The sequence below is a fragment of the Lygodium microphyllum genome, chromosome 7 (assembly GCF_053477565.2).
Source record: "Lygodium microphyllum isolate KBCC chromosome 7, Lygodium_microphyllum_v1.1.10, whole genome shotgun sequence".
NCBI classification, from domain to species: Eukaryota; Viridiplantae; Streptophyta; class Polypodiopsida; order Schizaeales; family Lygodiaceae; genus Lygodium; species Lygodium microphyllum.
In genome coordinates, this window is record NC_141141.1 from 102,333,842 (window position 1) to 102,347,730 (window position 13,889).

A 13,889-nucleotide genomic window follows, 5' to 3' on the forward strand; every position below is an offset into this window, starting at 1 on the left:
TTGGTCCTAACACATGGTATTTCTACCATTCTCTTTCTTAACGAAAAAAAAAAGAAAAAAAAAAGAAAAAAAAACAAGACAAAACTATTATGGGAGAAAATGAAGATATTCCTTGTCATAAGAGGCCTCATTCCGAGAAAAGCTGGAAATACGCTTGGGCAAAAAGTTGACTATGGAAAAGGTGGTAACACCCCACAGTTCAGTATACCTGACTCATCAGCAAAACCTTTCCAGCAAGTAATTTGAAGCCACCTCCCTTGGTGTGTTGTCTCTACAATATCAATCCGTCTGCCCTTCTTAACAGACGACTTTTCTTACAAATCATTGAAGTATGAGATTTGTAGGCTGCCTCCCTGAGTATGCCTCGTCTTCAATATCTTGATGATAACAATAGCCGACATGACCTTCATCACCAACCCCTTGAGTGATGCGAGCTTTCATCCTAACAGGATGGGGACGTGAGTTGGGCTACCCTCTATATCTATCAGAGTGTGAGACAGAGGGTGGGGTGAGTGACCAGTCTTTTCCTTCAAATCAAATGAGAGGTGAGATGTGTGAACAGAGTGTTGCACGCACGGGATGGGCCTCTCAATGCACAACACATGATATGTTCTTGTGCACTGCACTATAAGGCTCCCTGGCCTTCCTTCTTGCACTGTATGTCGGCACAGGGCGGGATGCATAGTTGCACCATCAAATGCGCACAAGAAGGCATACAAGCTCTGCACAAGTGATGGTGAGGATTACATCAATGGGTTTTCGAAATGGGTTGCCCTTTATATCTTTCAACAGAGCATGAGACAGAGGGTGGGCTGAGTGTGACTTGTATTTCTTCAATCAATTATCGAGAGGTGAGGATTGAGGGACGTTATGACCCTTGGAGTCAGGTATGTTCCCGTTTCCCTCTGCACCCACGGGATGGATCTCTGCCATCAGCATAGGACACGTCACTCTGTTCTGTACATTGCACTGCAAGGCTCCCTGGCCTTCCTCCTTGCACCTATGCCAGACGGGTTGGACGCACTGATGCACCATTAATTGTGCACCCTAGCATACTCTCTCTGCACCATCCCCTTGTTGATTCCTAAATCGGGTGTGAGATCTGGATTCCATCATTATTTCCTTGAGTGATGTTAGTAATGGGGCAAGTGACTGCTCTTTCATTCCATTTGAGTGATCGTGAGTTGAGTGCAATATCCCTCATTATTGATGAATTTCCTGCGATTCCTTCAACCAGCTACCTCCCTGGGTGCTGTCACGTGGTCCCTGCCATAAAGGATGTGTGTTGTGAAGACACCTTGTTAGCTCCTAGCCGACAACGATGCAAGACGTAACCTCGATAGTCGGCATTCCTCCTTGGCAATATGGGCCAAGTTTTTTTAACCCTACACCTTTTGTTTCTCAGTGATGGTCATGTCCTAAGTGTGGGGACGTTCGTGGTTGGTCTAATGTGTGGTACTAGAACCTTGATGTTCGGTTTACCCTTCCTGCTAAGGTTTTAAGTGTGGGGACGCGTCCCTGCACGTCTATGTTGCATACTCCCATGCATATACCCTGCTATAATCATGCATCTACGCCATGACTTTATTTTACCCTGATGGGATCCTTTCCCCACTCCTTCATTCTATTTCACCCTGTCCTCGGAGTTGTTCCTTAACTGTTTGCCTTTATTCTTTGTTTTGTGATTTTTTCATACGAACGCACCCTACATTCACTGAGAATCACATCCAACCTTATAGCCGTGTTTGTCCCTTTGAATTGCCCATTTTTCCTTTTTTCCAACCCCTGTTTCGACATACGTTTCTAAAGTTATTAATTTTTGAAGAAATTCTCGTAAATTCAACAGTTTTCCATGTGAATGAATCTTTATTGCTTTTCGGAACTCTGATCTGATGTGCCAACCCTACTCTACCCATTTCTCCTGACATTTTTCCTTTTTACTCCCTGTCATTCCGATGCACGGTTTATCCGTTACTAATTTTTGCGGGTTTTCGGGTCCTTTTCGTGCCTATTTTTCACATTTTTCCATGTGAACCTGTCCTTTTTTCACCGGAATCCTAGTTTAATTTGACAACCGTGTCCTGCAGCCTTTTCCCTACTTTTTCCTTTTTCCTCCCCCCTCTTTCGACTGTCGAATTTTTAGTTATTAATTTTTTCGAGTGTTTTCGGGTGCTTTTTGTGTTTTTTCCATATGAACCCCTCCCAATTTCCCCCAAACTGAGTTTTGATGCATCAGCCTTGTGAATCCCTTTTATTTGGACAGTTTTCCTTTTTACTATCCTCTATTCCGGTGCACAGTTCTTCCCGTATTAATTTTTGAGTCTATTTTCGAGTCCGTTTTTTGGATTTTTTCCATGTGAGCACGTCCTATTTTGATTAGAACTGTGTTTTTCCATGATAGGGTTGTTGCACACATTATTTTTCACATTTTTCCTTCTTTCCGCACTTCGTTTCAATGCGCGGATTTTCTGATATTAATACACGTAAGTGTTTTCGGGCTTGTTTCTTGCGTTTTTCTCATGTGAACACCCTGATTTTGCCCCGAAACCCGTGTGGCATTTTTATTATCTTCTCCTCGTCTCTTTGCACATTTTTCCTTTTTACGGTTTTTTGATCCGATGTGCAGTTTGGGTTTTATTAAATTTTCATTTTTGCCATGTGGCCACATTTCTCATGTCGCGCGTGAACGGGATAGTTTTTGGTTTTACGCGCCTCAGGACGCCCCCGTGATCTCGTTGCCTCGCATGTCACCGTCCCTGCCTCGTCTGATCCTGCCATTGCAAACTTTTTTTTAACAAAAAAACCAAAAAAAAAACAAAAACAAAAACCCACAGAAATAACAAAACAAAAATGAAATTACACAAAAAATAATAATAATAATAATGAAAAAAACACCTCCAAAGAAAGAGAAAAACAACCAATGAATTTTTTTAAAAAAATCAAAAATACAAAATACACTGAAAAAAAACCAAAAAAAACTTATGTACTTGTTCGGGATCCCTCTTCTTCGCCTGTGCTCCCGTCGACCTCCATCTCCCTTCGCACCTTCTGCACCTCCTCCTCAACCTCCATCTCCTCCACCCAATCTCACTTCCCTCCCCTCCCTTGCTCCTTCTGCAGCGCCCCGCCTCTCCTCCCTTCGCCTCCACCTGCCAACACCCCGCTCAGCTCCCCGCCTCCTTTCCCTCTCCTCCCTTCGCCTCCACCTATCGCCGCCCGCCTCCTTTTCCTCTCCTCCCTTCGCCTCCACCTGCCAGCACCCCGCTTAGTGCCCCGTCTCCTTTCCCTCTCCTCCCTTCGTCACGCACCTGTCAGTGCCCTGTCACGTACCTCCACCTATCAGCGCCCTGTCACGTACCTCCACCTGTCATCAGCGCCCTGTCATGCACCTGTCAGTGCCCTGCCTCTCCTCCCTTTGCCTCCACCTGCCAGCGCCATGCTCAACGCCCAGCCTCCTTTCTCTCTCCTCCCTTCACCTCCACCTGTCGTCGCCCCGCCTTCCCTCCTCCTTCCTCTCCTCCACCACCTGTCGCCTCCTCCTCCTTCCCCTCCACCACAATCCTCAACCTCCTCTCCTCCTCTCCTCTTCCACCGCTGCCACCACGCATTTCCTCCATTTCCTCCTCCCCTGGTTAGTCTCCACTAACTTCCCCTTACTTAGGTTACTAACTTAACCTAATTTACTTAACTTACTAACTTAACCTAATTTACTTCACTTACTAACTTAATCTAATTTACTTAACTTACTAACTTCCCCTTACTTAACTTACTAACTTAACCTAATTTGCTTAACTTACTAACTTAACCTAATTCACTTAGGTTACTCCACTAACCTAATTAACTTAGGTTACTACCCTAACCTAATTTCCTTCTTCTAACCATCGTTTTCCTGTGTTAGCCCCCGTTTTTGCCCCTTTGCTCCTCTTCCTCCTTTGTTCCCCCGTCGCGCGCGCACATGTTCATGAACTTCTAGCGGGCGTTCACGCGCGAGGACGCACCTTCGACTTGTCCGTGCAGTGGTGTGTTGCAGTCAACCATTCACACGTAGTCATTATCTGCTGTTCACACGCAGCTCAGGTACCGCCTTTTAATTTCCAACCCCAAAAACCACATAAAAACACATAAACATACATATAAAACACCAAAAAACTTTAAAAATTCATTAAATTTTATTTAAAATTACAAAAAAAAATTCCTTAAAATTTTTCAATATTTTTTAAATTATTTAGAATTTTTTAAGTGGAAATTAAAAAAAATAAATTGTAAAAAATTCAAAAATACATGCAAAATGAGTAAAATTTATTAAAAATTAGAAAATTTTCAAAAAATATTTCCAAAAAAATTTCAAAAATTTTGACAAATCCCCTTGCCCCTTTTGCCACTAATTTCTCAATTGAAAATGCTTCCATAAATGGCCAAATTATTATTTGAAGCCACAACCCTAAATTTTAATACCTCCCCTCATGAAAATTCATTTAAATTCCAAAAATCAATTGAAAAATTATGGATAAATTAAAACACATTGTTGACACTTGTTGGATTGCTGAAATTCCACTCTTACACTTCACAACATATTCATGTGTCCTATATCCTGTTTTGATTATTTTTAATTAAAAATTAAAAAAAAACAAAAAAAAACAAACAAACAAACAAAACCAAACATTATACACAATACAAACACACCTTTAAAAAGCCCCATTTTAAAAAATAGAAACAAATAAAAATATAAAAATAAAACAAACACACTAAGGTGTTTTATTTTTTCCAGTCAGTGGTTTTTGCTTTTTTTTACTGGATTCCTTACATTTGGGACTACTCAATGCACCTTCAGTCTTTTGTATACACACCCCTAGCATGTATTTATTTTTTGAGCTTTATTTATTTTTGTCATCCCTTAACTACTGTTAATTGTTAAAAGGAAATTTATTCATCCACTTTTTCACGCGCACTCACGCTAAACACACAGTTTCTAATAATTAAAAATCAACCAGCCATTCACTTTGCACGCGCTATGTGCGCTTCAGAGGCACTTTAATTTTTAATAAAAATGAACCAGTCGTCACAAAAAAGCACGCACTATCAAAAAAGCGCTCCACATCACCATTAATTTTTAATCAATGAATTTGCATTTAGAGACCCCAATCTGGGAATCACAGTCTAGGTTTCGTTAAAGCACCGTTTCACCCTAATAAATTATAATTAAAATTTTAAGAAAGAACCACCGTTTTCTTATTAAGGTTTATAACTTAATAAAATTTCACCTATTGTTAATAATTTCTTAAAATGAACCCTTCATTAAAACCATTTCCCCTCACTGCACTTTTTTCCCCCTTCTTAATAAACACGCTTCGTGGGCACATAAAGTCCTCTTAGCTGAAATTGTTGGTCAAAGTTATGGTCAGGTCCTGATTAGGTTTTTTATAATATTGTGGTTTGCTTATGTGATACGATTACAGGTGCAGTTTGTAGTTTTTTTTCTTTTTTGCCTGATACGAGGTCTTGGATGCATGTTTGTTGCATCGCATGAAGTTTTCGGTCGCATATGTGTAGAGGGTCATGTCGAATTTTTTCTAGGATGGATTGTTTGGGGTGGTAAATTGGTTAGTTACATTTGTGTGTGTCCTTCTTTTGATCGATTTCTTTTTTATAGCTATTTTGGTTGTTTTGCAGGCATTCTTTGTGATTGTCTGTGTTTGTGGTGTGTGTATTTTCCATCTGAATGGTGCCTCGTGCTCCTTCTCCTATCCAGTATGTCCCGTTGATCAGTAGGGATTATTCTCCCCTACTGGCTTTTGAGCCTATAACGAAAGCAGGACTTGCAACTTTCGTGGCTGCTTCACTCCCATTGATTCTAGATGATCCATCCCTGTGTGATGAGTTTCTTGCATCATACAATAAGAAGTCAGGCTTGGTTCATGGTGCTTCCATGGTATTAACACCTAGAGGGTTAGGGAAGGCTTTGTCTCTTCCCTACAAAGGAGAACCCTTTGTTACAGACAGACAATTATTCTCCAATGATGAGATTCTCAAGCTGTTATAGAAGCAGACCAAAGAGATTCTGGATGTCAAGAAAGTGAAACACTTCAGGAGTATCTTTTTCCATGATCACTGATCCTCTTTGGAAGTTAGTCTGCCAATTCCTCCAAGACAGGTTTATGCCTGCCAAAACACCATCCCATTATTTGTCCAAAGAACTCTTCACAGCTTCCAGGATGGTGCTAAAAGGGGTGGCCATTGATTGGAGTAATTACCTACTTATGAAGATGGACCAACATTTTGTCAAAGTGACCAGAGGGAATGTCACAAATGTCACTTATGGTTCCTATTTATATGCTTTCTTGACATACTCAGGCCTTAAGAAGGGTGTGCTACCACCTCCTCCATATGATCCAGTACCTCCCCCTCCACCTTCAGAAGAGTCAGAACCTATTGGCATAGAGGATCTTGATCCCCCTCCTCCATTGGCCATTCAGCGGAAGCTCTTGAAGCGTGTGGCAGATAAAACTCTCTCAGTCCTTCCTTCAGCACAGTTCCTGCTACATCTGGCAATGACCTCCCTGCCTACCTCACATGCAACAATTTATTCAGAGCACATAGAGAAGGCTCTTTGGAAATATTAGTCCCTTCACTGAATAGTTTAGTGTCAGGAGATGCCATCCCATTTCTTTGTAATGACATCCAGAGTTTGATTGAACTTTCAGTCACAGTTTGTGTTCAACAGCTATATGCTTCTTTCTATGAAGAATTGATGCAGTCCAAAGACCAGTTGCATAAGGAAACCTCAGAGTTAGCCTTTGCTAAAGAAACTCTTGCAAATCTGTTTAAGCAGATGGAGCAGCAGACCCAAATGATTGAGACCCAAAGAGAAGAAATATCTTCTTTGAAGATTCAGTTAGCAGAAGCTCAGTCAGAGGTCACTAGAGTCTCAGAGGAGAAAGAGAGAATGTCCAAAGAAGCTCAAGAGTTTCAGACTCTTTTAGATGCAAAACTTCAGCTTTGCAGACTGCTCATAATACAGTGGAATCACAAGCTTCCTAGATTAAATAGTTACAGGACCAACTGGCACAATCACGATCCATTCCTCCAAGCCCCAGTATTCCTATTATTTCTTCTATATCTCAGCAGGACTTGGCAGTTCTCTAGAGACAGGCCACATTGTGTCCATTGTTTCAAGAAAAAGTGGAAAGATTGCAGTCCAGGATGGATTTGTTATAGTCTACATTTGAGCACTTTCAAGAGTATGTTTCTCCGAGGATAGATGACATGTTCCAATATTATTCTTCAAAAGTGGCTACTTGCCCTGACAATTCATGGCATTCAATCATTGATTCTGTGGTCCTAAATCAAGTTAGAATATAGCTTCTACTTATGTGCAGAGCACTAACCAACTAAGGGTGGATCTCCTAGCTTATCTTTCCAAGAACCATCCATTTGATTCATCCTTTTTTTTATGCCTATCAGAGACGATCTGTTTTAGGTCCCTCTGTTCCTAGCCTATTGTACTACTAACAAATGGCCCATCGCTATGATACTTATCTTTCCCTCAACTCAACAGCTATCTTATCTCTTCTTTTCCAACCTCAGGGTTTTCCTCAAATTCCTATATTTACCTATTGTTATTTCATTGAAGATCAAGTCTTTTCTCCTACTCCACCATGCCCTTCTCCATCTGTCCATATACCTTCTACTTTTCCTGCGTATCAATTGACACCTTTCCTAACTGATTCACTTAAATTTTCAACGACTCCTTCTTTAGCTTATTCCTCCTTTTATGATTTTGCCTACCCATCTCTTCATCCTCTTTTACTTATTCCACTTCCATCTCCTACCACTTCTATTTCTCAACCCCCTCAGTTGGTTCATGGGTACGAAGGATTTGATCAGCAGATTCCGAGAAGAGGATGGAGCTCAACTGATTCTCTCACGGGACCACAGAATAACTGGCCATTAATTCCAGGGGACTGGACAACTGCTAGTCAAGCATACCAAAATTACCTTCATTTTGCTCACCAATATTCACAATCTCTAGATCCTTCAGTGAGATTGATAGCTCATTTTGCTTGGTATCTAGCATATATGCATAGGCATTCCCATAATGATCAAAAGGCCATTCCAAAGCTTTGTATATTGTCAATGTGAACATTGATCCCCAACAATTGGATGTTCTATATTTTCATGCCCTATGTCTACCTAGCAGATATCTTGTTTTGCTAGAAAGGATGTGTTGTCTACAGTTCTTTCAAAATCCTCCAAAGACATTTGTGGATGAGTCCTTCTCCATGAATCGTTTTCGAAACCACCAAGCCTTCAAAAGGGATCACCTTCATTGATGCCTTTGCAATGTATTTTGGATGATTCTTAATTATATATATATCTCTTTTTGGAGGTGTCATTCAGATGGTTGTGTTAGTGTTTGTGTGTGTTGTAATAATTTGTATGTGATGAGTTCATGCTGGTTGAATAATTTGTTCGAGAGCTCTTTTCAAACAATTGATGGTGGATGGAAAGCCTATGATGGAACACTAAAGAAGAACCTCTTATATGCTTTACAAATTTGTTATGACTTCCAATTGATTAATCAGATGTGTTAACGAATAATGAAGTTTTCCTTTAGAAGTATTTTTTCTATCAGATACAGGTGATAAGTTGGGGTCGTGGTTAAGAGAGATTATTGAAGACCCTACGGAAGATCAAAATTGAGCTCTTTAATGAACTTATATTCTTCTTTTCCTTAGGTTGCAAGGACGCTTCCTTTCTAAGTGTGGGGATATGTTGAGAGTGGAAAAAGACTGAATTTTTGACTGCTTTTTGTTGTTTTTTAGGACTAAATGATTGATTTTTTATGGATTTAGAGTGATGTATGGTTGTTAAAGGAAGTGTTTGAGAGTTTTTTGGATGATATTGATTATGTTTTGGAAGCTCATGATGATTCTCAGTGGAGATATGAAACTGTGGGATGTTTTGACAGGTTCTGTTGAGGTTCTGATTGGTTCTATATAGCTTATGGTTTGTTCTGATTTTCTTCTGTATAAAGCATGAATTGATGATTGACGAAGATTGAAATCTTTTGAAAGCTTATAAAATCTTTTTGATGTTATAAGATAGATTTTATTGCAGTAGAATCCCCTTTTCTGTGGTGTTCCTCTTGGGGCTCCACTAACCAACCTATTTATTATGAAATTTGTAAAGTCATTGATAGATAGAGAAACTATATAGTGATAGAGCTATAGTTCTTGGTAATGGTGTTTGCCTTCGAGAAGTTTCACTACTACCTTGTATCAACACATTTCAAGTTCTATGTGGACCATGAGGCTCTATCCTTCCTGATGAATAAGTTAGATGTGAAAGATAGAATGATGAGGTGGCTCCTTTTGATCCAGGAGTTTGATTTTAAAGTTGTAGTCATTCCCATATCCTAGCTTATCATCTATCGTAAATCCCTCAGAGTGTAGGAGAGGAGCAAGACAATTGAGATGTTCTTAACACTAATCTATTCCTAGTGGAGACTATAACTCCATGGCATGCAGACATTGACAATATCTTGGCTACACAGTAGTATGTTGTTGGCCTCTCTAGCAAAGAGAAGAAAAGACTTACGTTGGAAGTAGCCTCCTATACCTTGTTAGGTAGCACACTATATAAGAAATACAAAGATGAAGTGCTACAGAGATGTGTTATAGGAGCTAAAATTGGAATTAGTCCTAAAGGTATGCCATGACGAGCCATGTGGTGGACACTATGGGAGAAACCAGAACTAGGAAAGCTCTAGTTGCAAGATAATGGTGGCCAACTCTCCATAAAGATGCCCATGAGTATTGTAAGTATGCTGATGCCTGTCAAACAACCAATGGGAAAGCCCATCAAAACCATTGCTATCCTACTGCTGCAACTTGATCCTTCCCTTAAAGCCATTTGAGAAATGGAACATAAATTTTATGAGACCAATTGACCCTCCAACCAAAAGGAAGTAGAACAATACATCCTAATTTGTACTACTACAAACTATGTGATAAAGTGGTGAGAAGCCAAATCTCTCAAGTGAGATGATAGAAACAATGTGGTCCTATTCCTGTACGATAACATTATCACTCATTTTGGTAGTCTCATGGAGATGATAAGTGATAGAGACACTAACTTTCTTAACAAGATCATGAAACAGGTAATTGAGATCTACAAGATTAAGCATCATAAGTCGCTACCCTACTATCCTAGAGGTAAGGAGCAAGACAAAGTCAACAATCACATCTGATGTTCAATCCTGAGAATGATGAGTATTGCTCATCACCATGATTGGAATGATCCGACCTACAAAGGCCCTCTATGCATACAAAACTTCCTATTAAGCCACTATAGGATAGACACCCTTTTAGTTGGTATATGACATAGAAGTTATTTTTCCTATGGAGTTGGAATTACCCTCTCTATGATGAGTGGCCATCAGAAAGCAATTAGGAGATGATAGGTCCCTACAATGTTGTCTCTTGCACTTGAAATGCTTGGATGAGATCCGAAGAACGGCCTTACAGTTTCACACAAGTTTGATATGAAATCTACCATGATAGCTTCATCAAGTATAAAGAATTCAAGGAAGTGACCTTGTCCTCATATACGATTCACACTTTGGAAAGTTTCCAAGCACACTCCAACAATGTTGGATAGGCCCTTACATGGTACTTGTAATCAATCCTAATAGTTTTGTTCAAATGCAAGCCATGGATAGCTCTAATGATCCTTTCTTGATCAATGGCTATCACGTGAAGAAGTTCTTTCCTCCTTAGGGATCCTAATACTCATAGCATAGCAAATAGTCCCTTTTCCCTTTGGCATCACTCATTATTATTTTTCCTACTACTACTAATAGCCATCATTCTATTGAGTGCTAAAATGACTAAATGTTTAGCTTTTTTTTTTTTGATTTTGAGTGCTTTTTTATTATTCTAAGGTATGATTGATTGGTTTTTGATAGTTTGTAAGTGTTTTAGACTATTTTGGGCTAGGTTAAGTAGGTTTGAGAAGGTCATGATAGTTTTTGATTGAGTTATGATGTGTCGATTGGTTCTATGGTGTATCTGTTTGGTTTTGATGGGTCTATTTTGCTTTTATTTTGATCTTTTTTTTTTAAAGGTTATGATTGTGCATGAGTAGTTTGAATAATTATAGAGATTAATTGGATAGTTTTTTATGGTTTTGGTTTGAGCTATATGACTTTTATGCCTTCTATAGAACTTCTGTAGTGTACTATTGAGCTTCTATAGAACTTCTGTAGTGTACTATTGAGCTTCTATGGATCCTTTGTTGTCTTCTATATGCTTTTGTGAGTATTCTATTTGATGGATTTTTTGCTTGGAAAAGTTAGAAATGGAATAATATTAGCTTAAAAGATTTTGTAGAAGCAATGAAAGTATATGTTGATGACTTGAAGTGAAGAGACTGAAGTGATTGTGATAGTAGTGAGCCTTCAGAGGTCACAATAGTATCTCTAATATCACTTCATATCAGTCATATATATTGGGAAGTGCCCATAACTAAGAGAGGTTTATTGAGTGTGATTCTTTGTTATTATCATGTACTATTGAGAGAGAACATATATGAGAGAGATAGTGTATGAGAAGCAGTCAATTTCTATGAAGAAACATTGTATCTACATGTGAGAGATTGAGAAAAAGACTATGAAGATTATGAAGATGATGAAATATAAATATTATGTGATGAATTTGACTCAATATTAAGAATTAATTTGTGTTCCTTTAGTTCTTTGGCAGTTTCTATGAAGAATATATTCAATTTGTTGAGATAAATTTGTGGGAGATTCACTATATGATGCTACATGAAGATTTGTTGTTTATGGTGTTGTTTTTCTTCTTATGGTTGATTGAAGCATAAAGAACATGCTTGTTGGTGAAACAAGATAGACTTTCTTATAGTATTTTTTCCATTTTCTTTGTGTTCTTCTTGAGGCTCCATGCTTTTGGTACAGAGCCAGGAAAAACACCCATTAACAAGCATCTGAAGAGGTTGAAAATGAAGAAAATTAAACTCTTAAGAGAAGAAAAATTCAATGGATATTTATAGAGTCTCTAATCCACTTGAAGAATTGGATATTTTTATTGCTAAAGTCAATTTCTACAATAAGTTCATTCCTCAATTATGGAAATATATCACTATCTTGATGCAAGCTCTCTATCACACATGAATTGATCCCACTATCTGAACCTATAGAAAGTTGACTACATCCAACTGCTTCTTACAAAACTAAAGAGAAAAATAGAAAGAATGGGTATCAATGGAAGATTTGGCCTTCATTGAATAATTTCCAAAGAGCATCAAGTGGGAGATCATGAAGAATCTTTAGAAGTCATGGCTAGTGGAGGTTCACAAGAATAAGAAGGAAAAGAGTTGGGACTTGTTCGTGGATACACAACAACAAGATACATGGGATGTGTGTGTTAGAAATGCGGGATCTAGAGCATGACATAACCGGAAGCTATGGAGGATGGAAGGAGAAGTGTAGACTCATGATGGAATGGACACTGTTTGTTACACAAGTGAATTAGGTTCCAAGATTGAGACTTGGACTCATAAACACAATCTTGTGTATGTGGACAATGACATTGACACTTTACTGAAATGAAAAGAGTACTATCATTGCATTAAGAAAGGAAGCAAGTACAATGCTTTATAGGAAAGTAGGAAATTGCAGTAGGCACCATTGTGCATATGGGATAAGTCACCCTGCATGTCCTTGACCCTGAGAATCCATACAAAGAGGCTGTTTGAGTGTGATTGCTGATTCTCAACACCCCTCCTCAATCACAACTAGGAAAGGCACAAAGTGTGTAGAGGCTGTAATGAGAGCCACCTGCAAAGTGTGGGTATACCACAGACATGGCAAAACACCAGAGGCTGTCGCAGAAAAAGCTAAGTGTGGGTACCATAAACATGGTGGACATCCAGAGGCTGTAACATGGGCCTCACAAAGTGTACAGGGACTGTAATGCCAAGTTACATAAGGAGTTTACATAGCTTATGGCAGGAAGCATTAGGGCAAGGAAAATACAAGGCTATTAAAACAGTCTATCAGAATTATGAGAGTACAAGGACTGATGAGTCTTGTCCTTCCGATCCTGGTGATCTTCATCTTCTTCTTCCTTTGCTTCATTTTCTTCTTCTTCTTTGACTGCGACTAGATAGGCCTTTTGGGATCTCTTTCTTGCGTGGCAGAACTTCTCGGTGTGTCCGGTCCTTTTGCAGAAGTCACAAAAGAGCTGATCTTTCTTGCCTTTGTACCTGTTGCCAACATATAATGCATGCTCATCTCTAGAGGTACTTGGTTCTTCTTTAGTTTTTAGCTTCTTTTCTTCTTCTAACAGTGATGCCTGGATATCAACAAGTTCAGGATTTGGCATGTTGATTAAAGTTGTTGATACGTTATTATATTCAGGAGGCAAGCTCTTAAGTAGAACACCGATGCAAACATCTTCATCCATTTTAATGTTGATTCCTGCAAGTTGGGTTAGGAGTCCTTCCATGTAATTAAGATGTGTGGCAAGTGATGTGCTGGACTTCATTTCAAGCCTGAAGAATTCAATTAGGAGACCATACTTTGATGATTTAGATTGTGCACCGAACAGGGTGTCAAGTCTTTTCCATGTATCCTGTGAGGTCTCACAGTTATCCACGTGATGGATATAACTGTCATCTAGCTCCAATTTGATAATGGCCTGGGCTCTGTCATCATTCTTTTGCCAAGTAGTTGCAAGGTCAGCGTCCCGCGGTTTCTTCTCTTTGCCATTTGTGATGGCCCAGAGACCCTTCTTCATCAGGATGAGCTTGATGCGGGTTTGCCAAGTGTGGAATCCGACTCCTTTGAATCGAGCATTTGGCGAGTC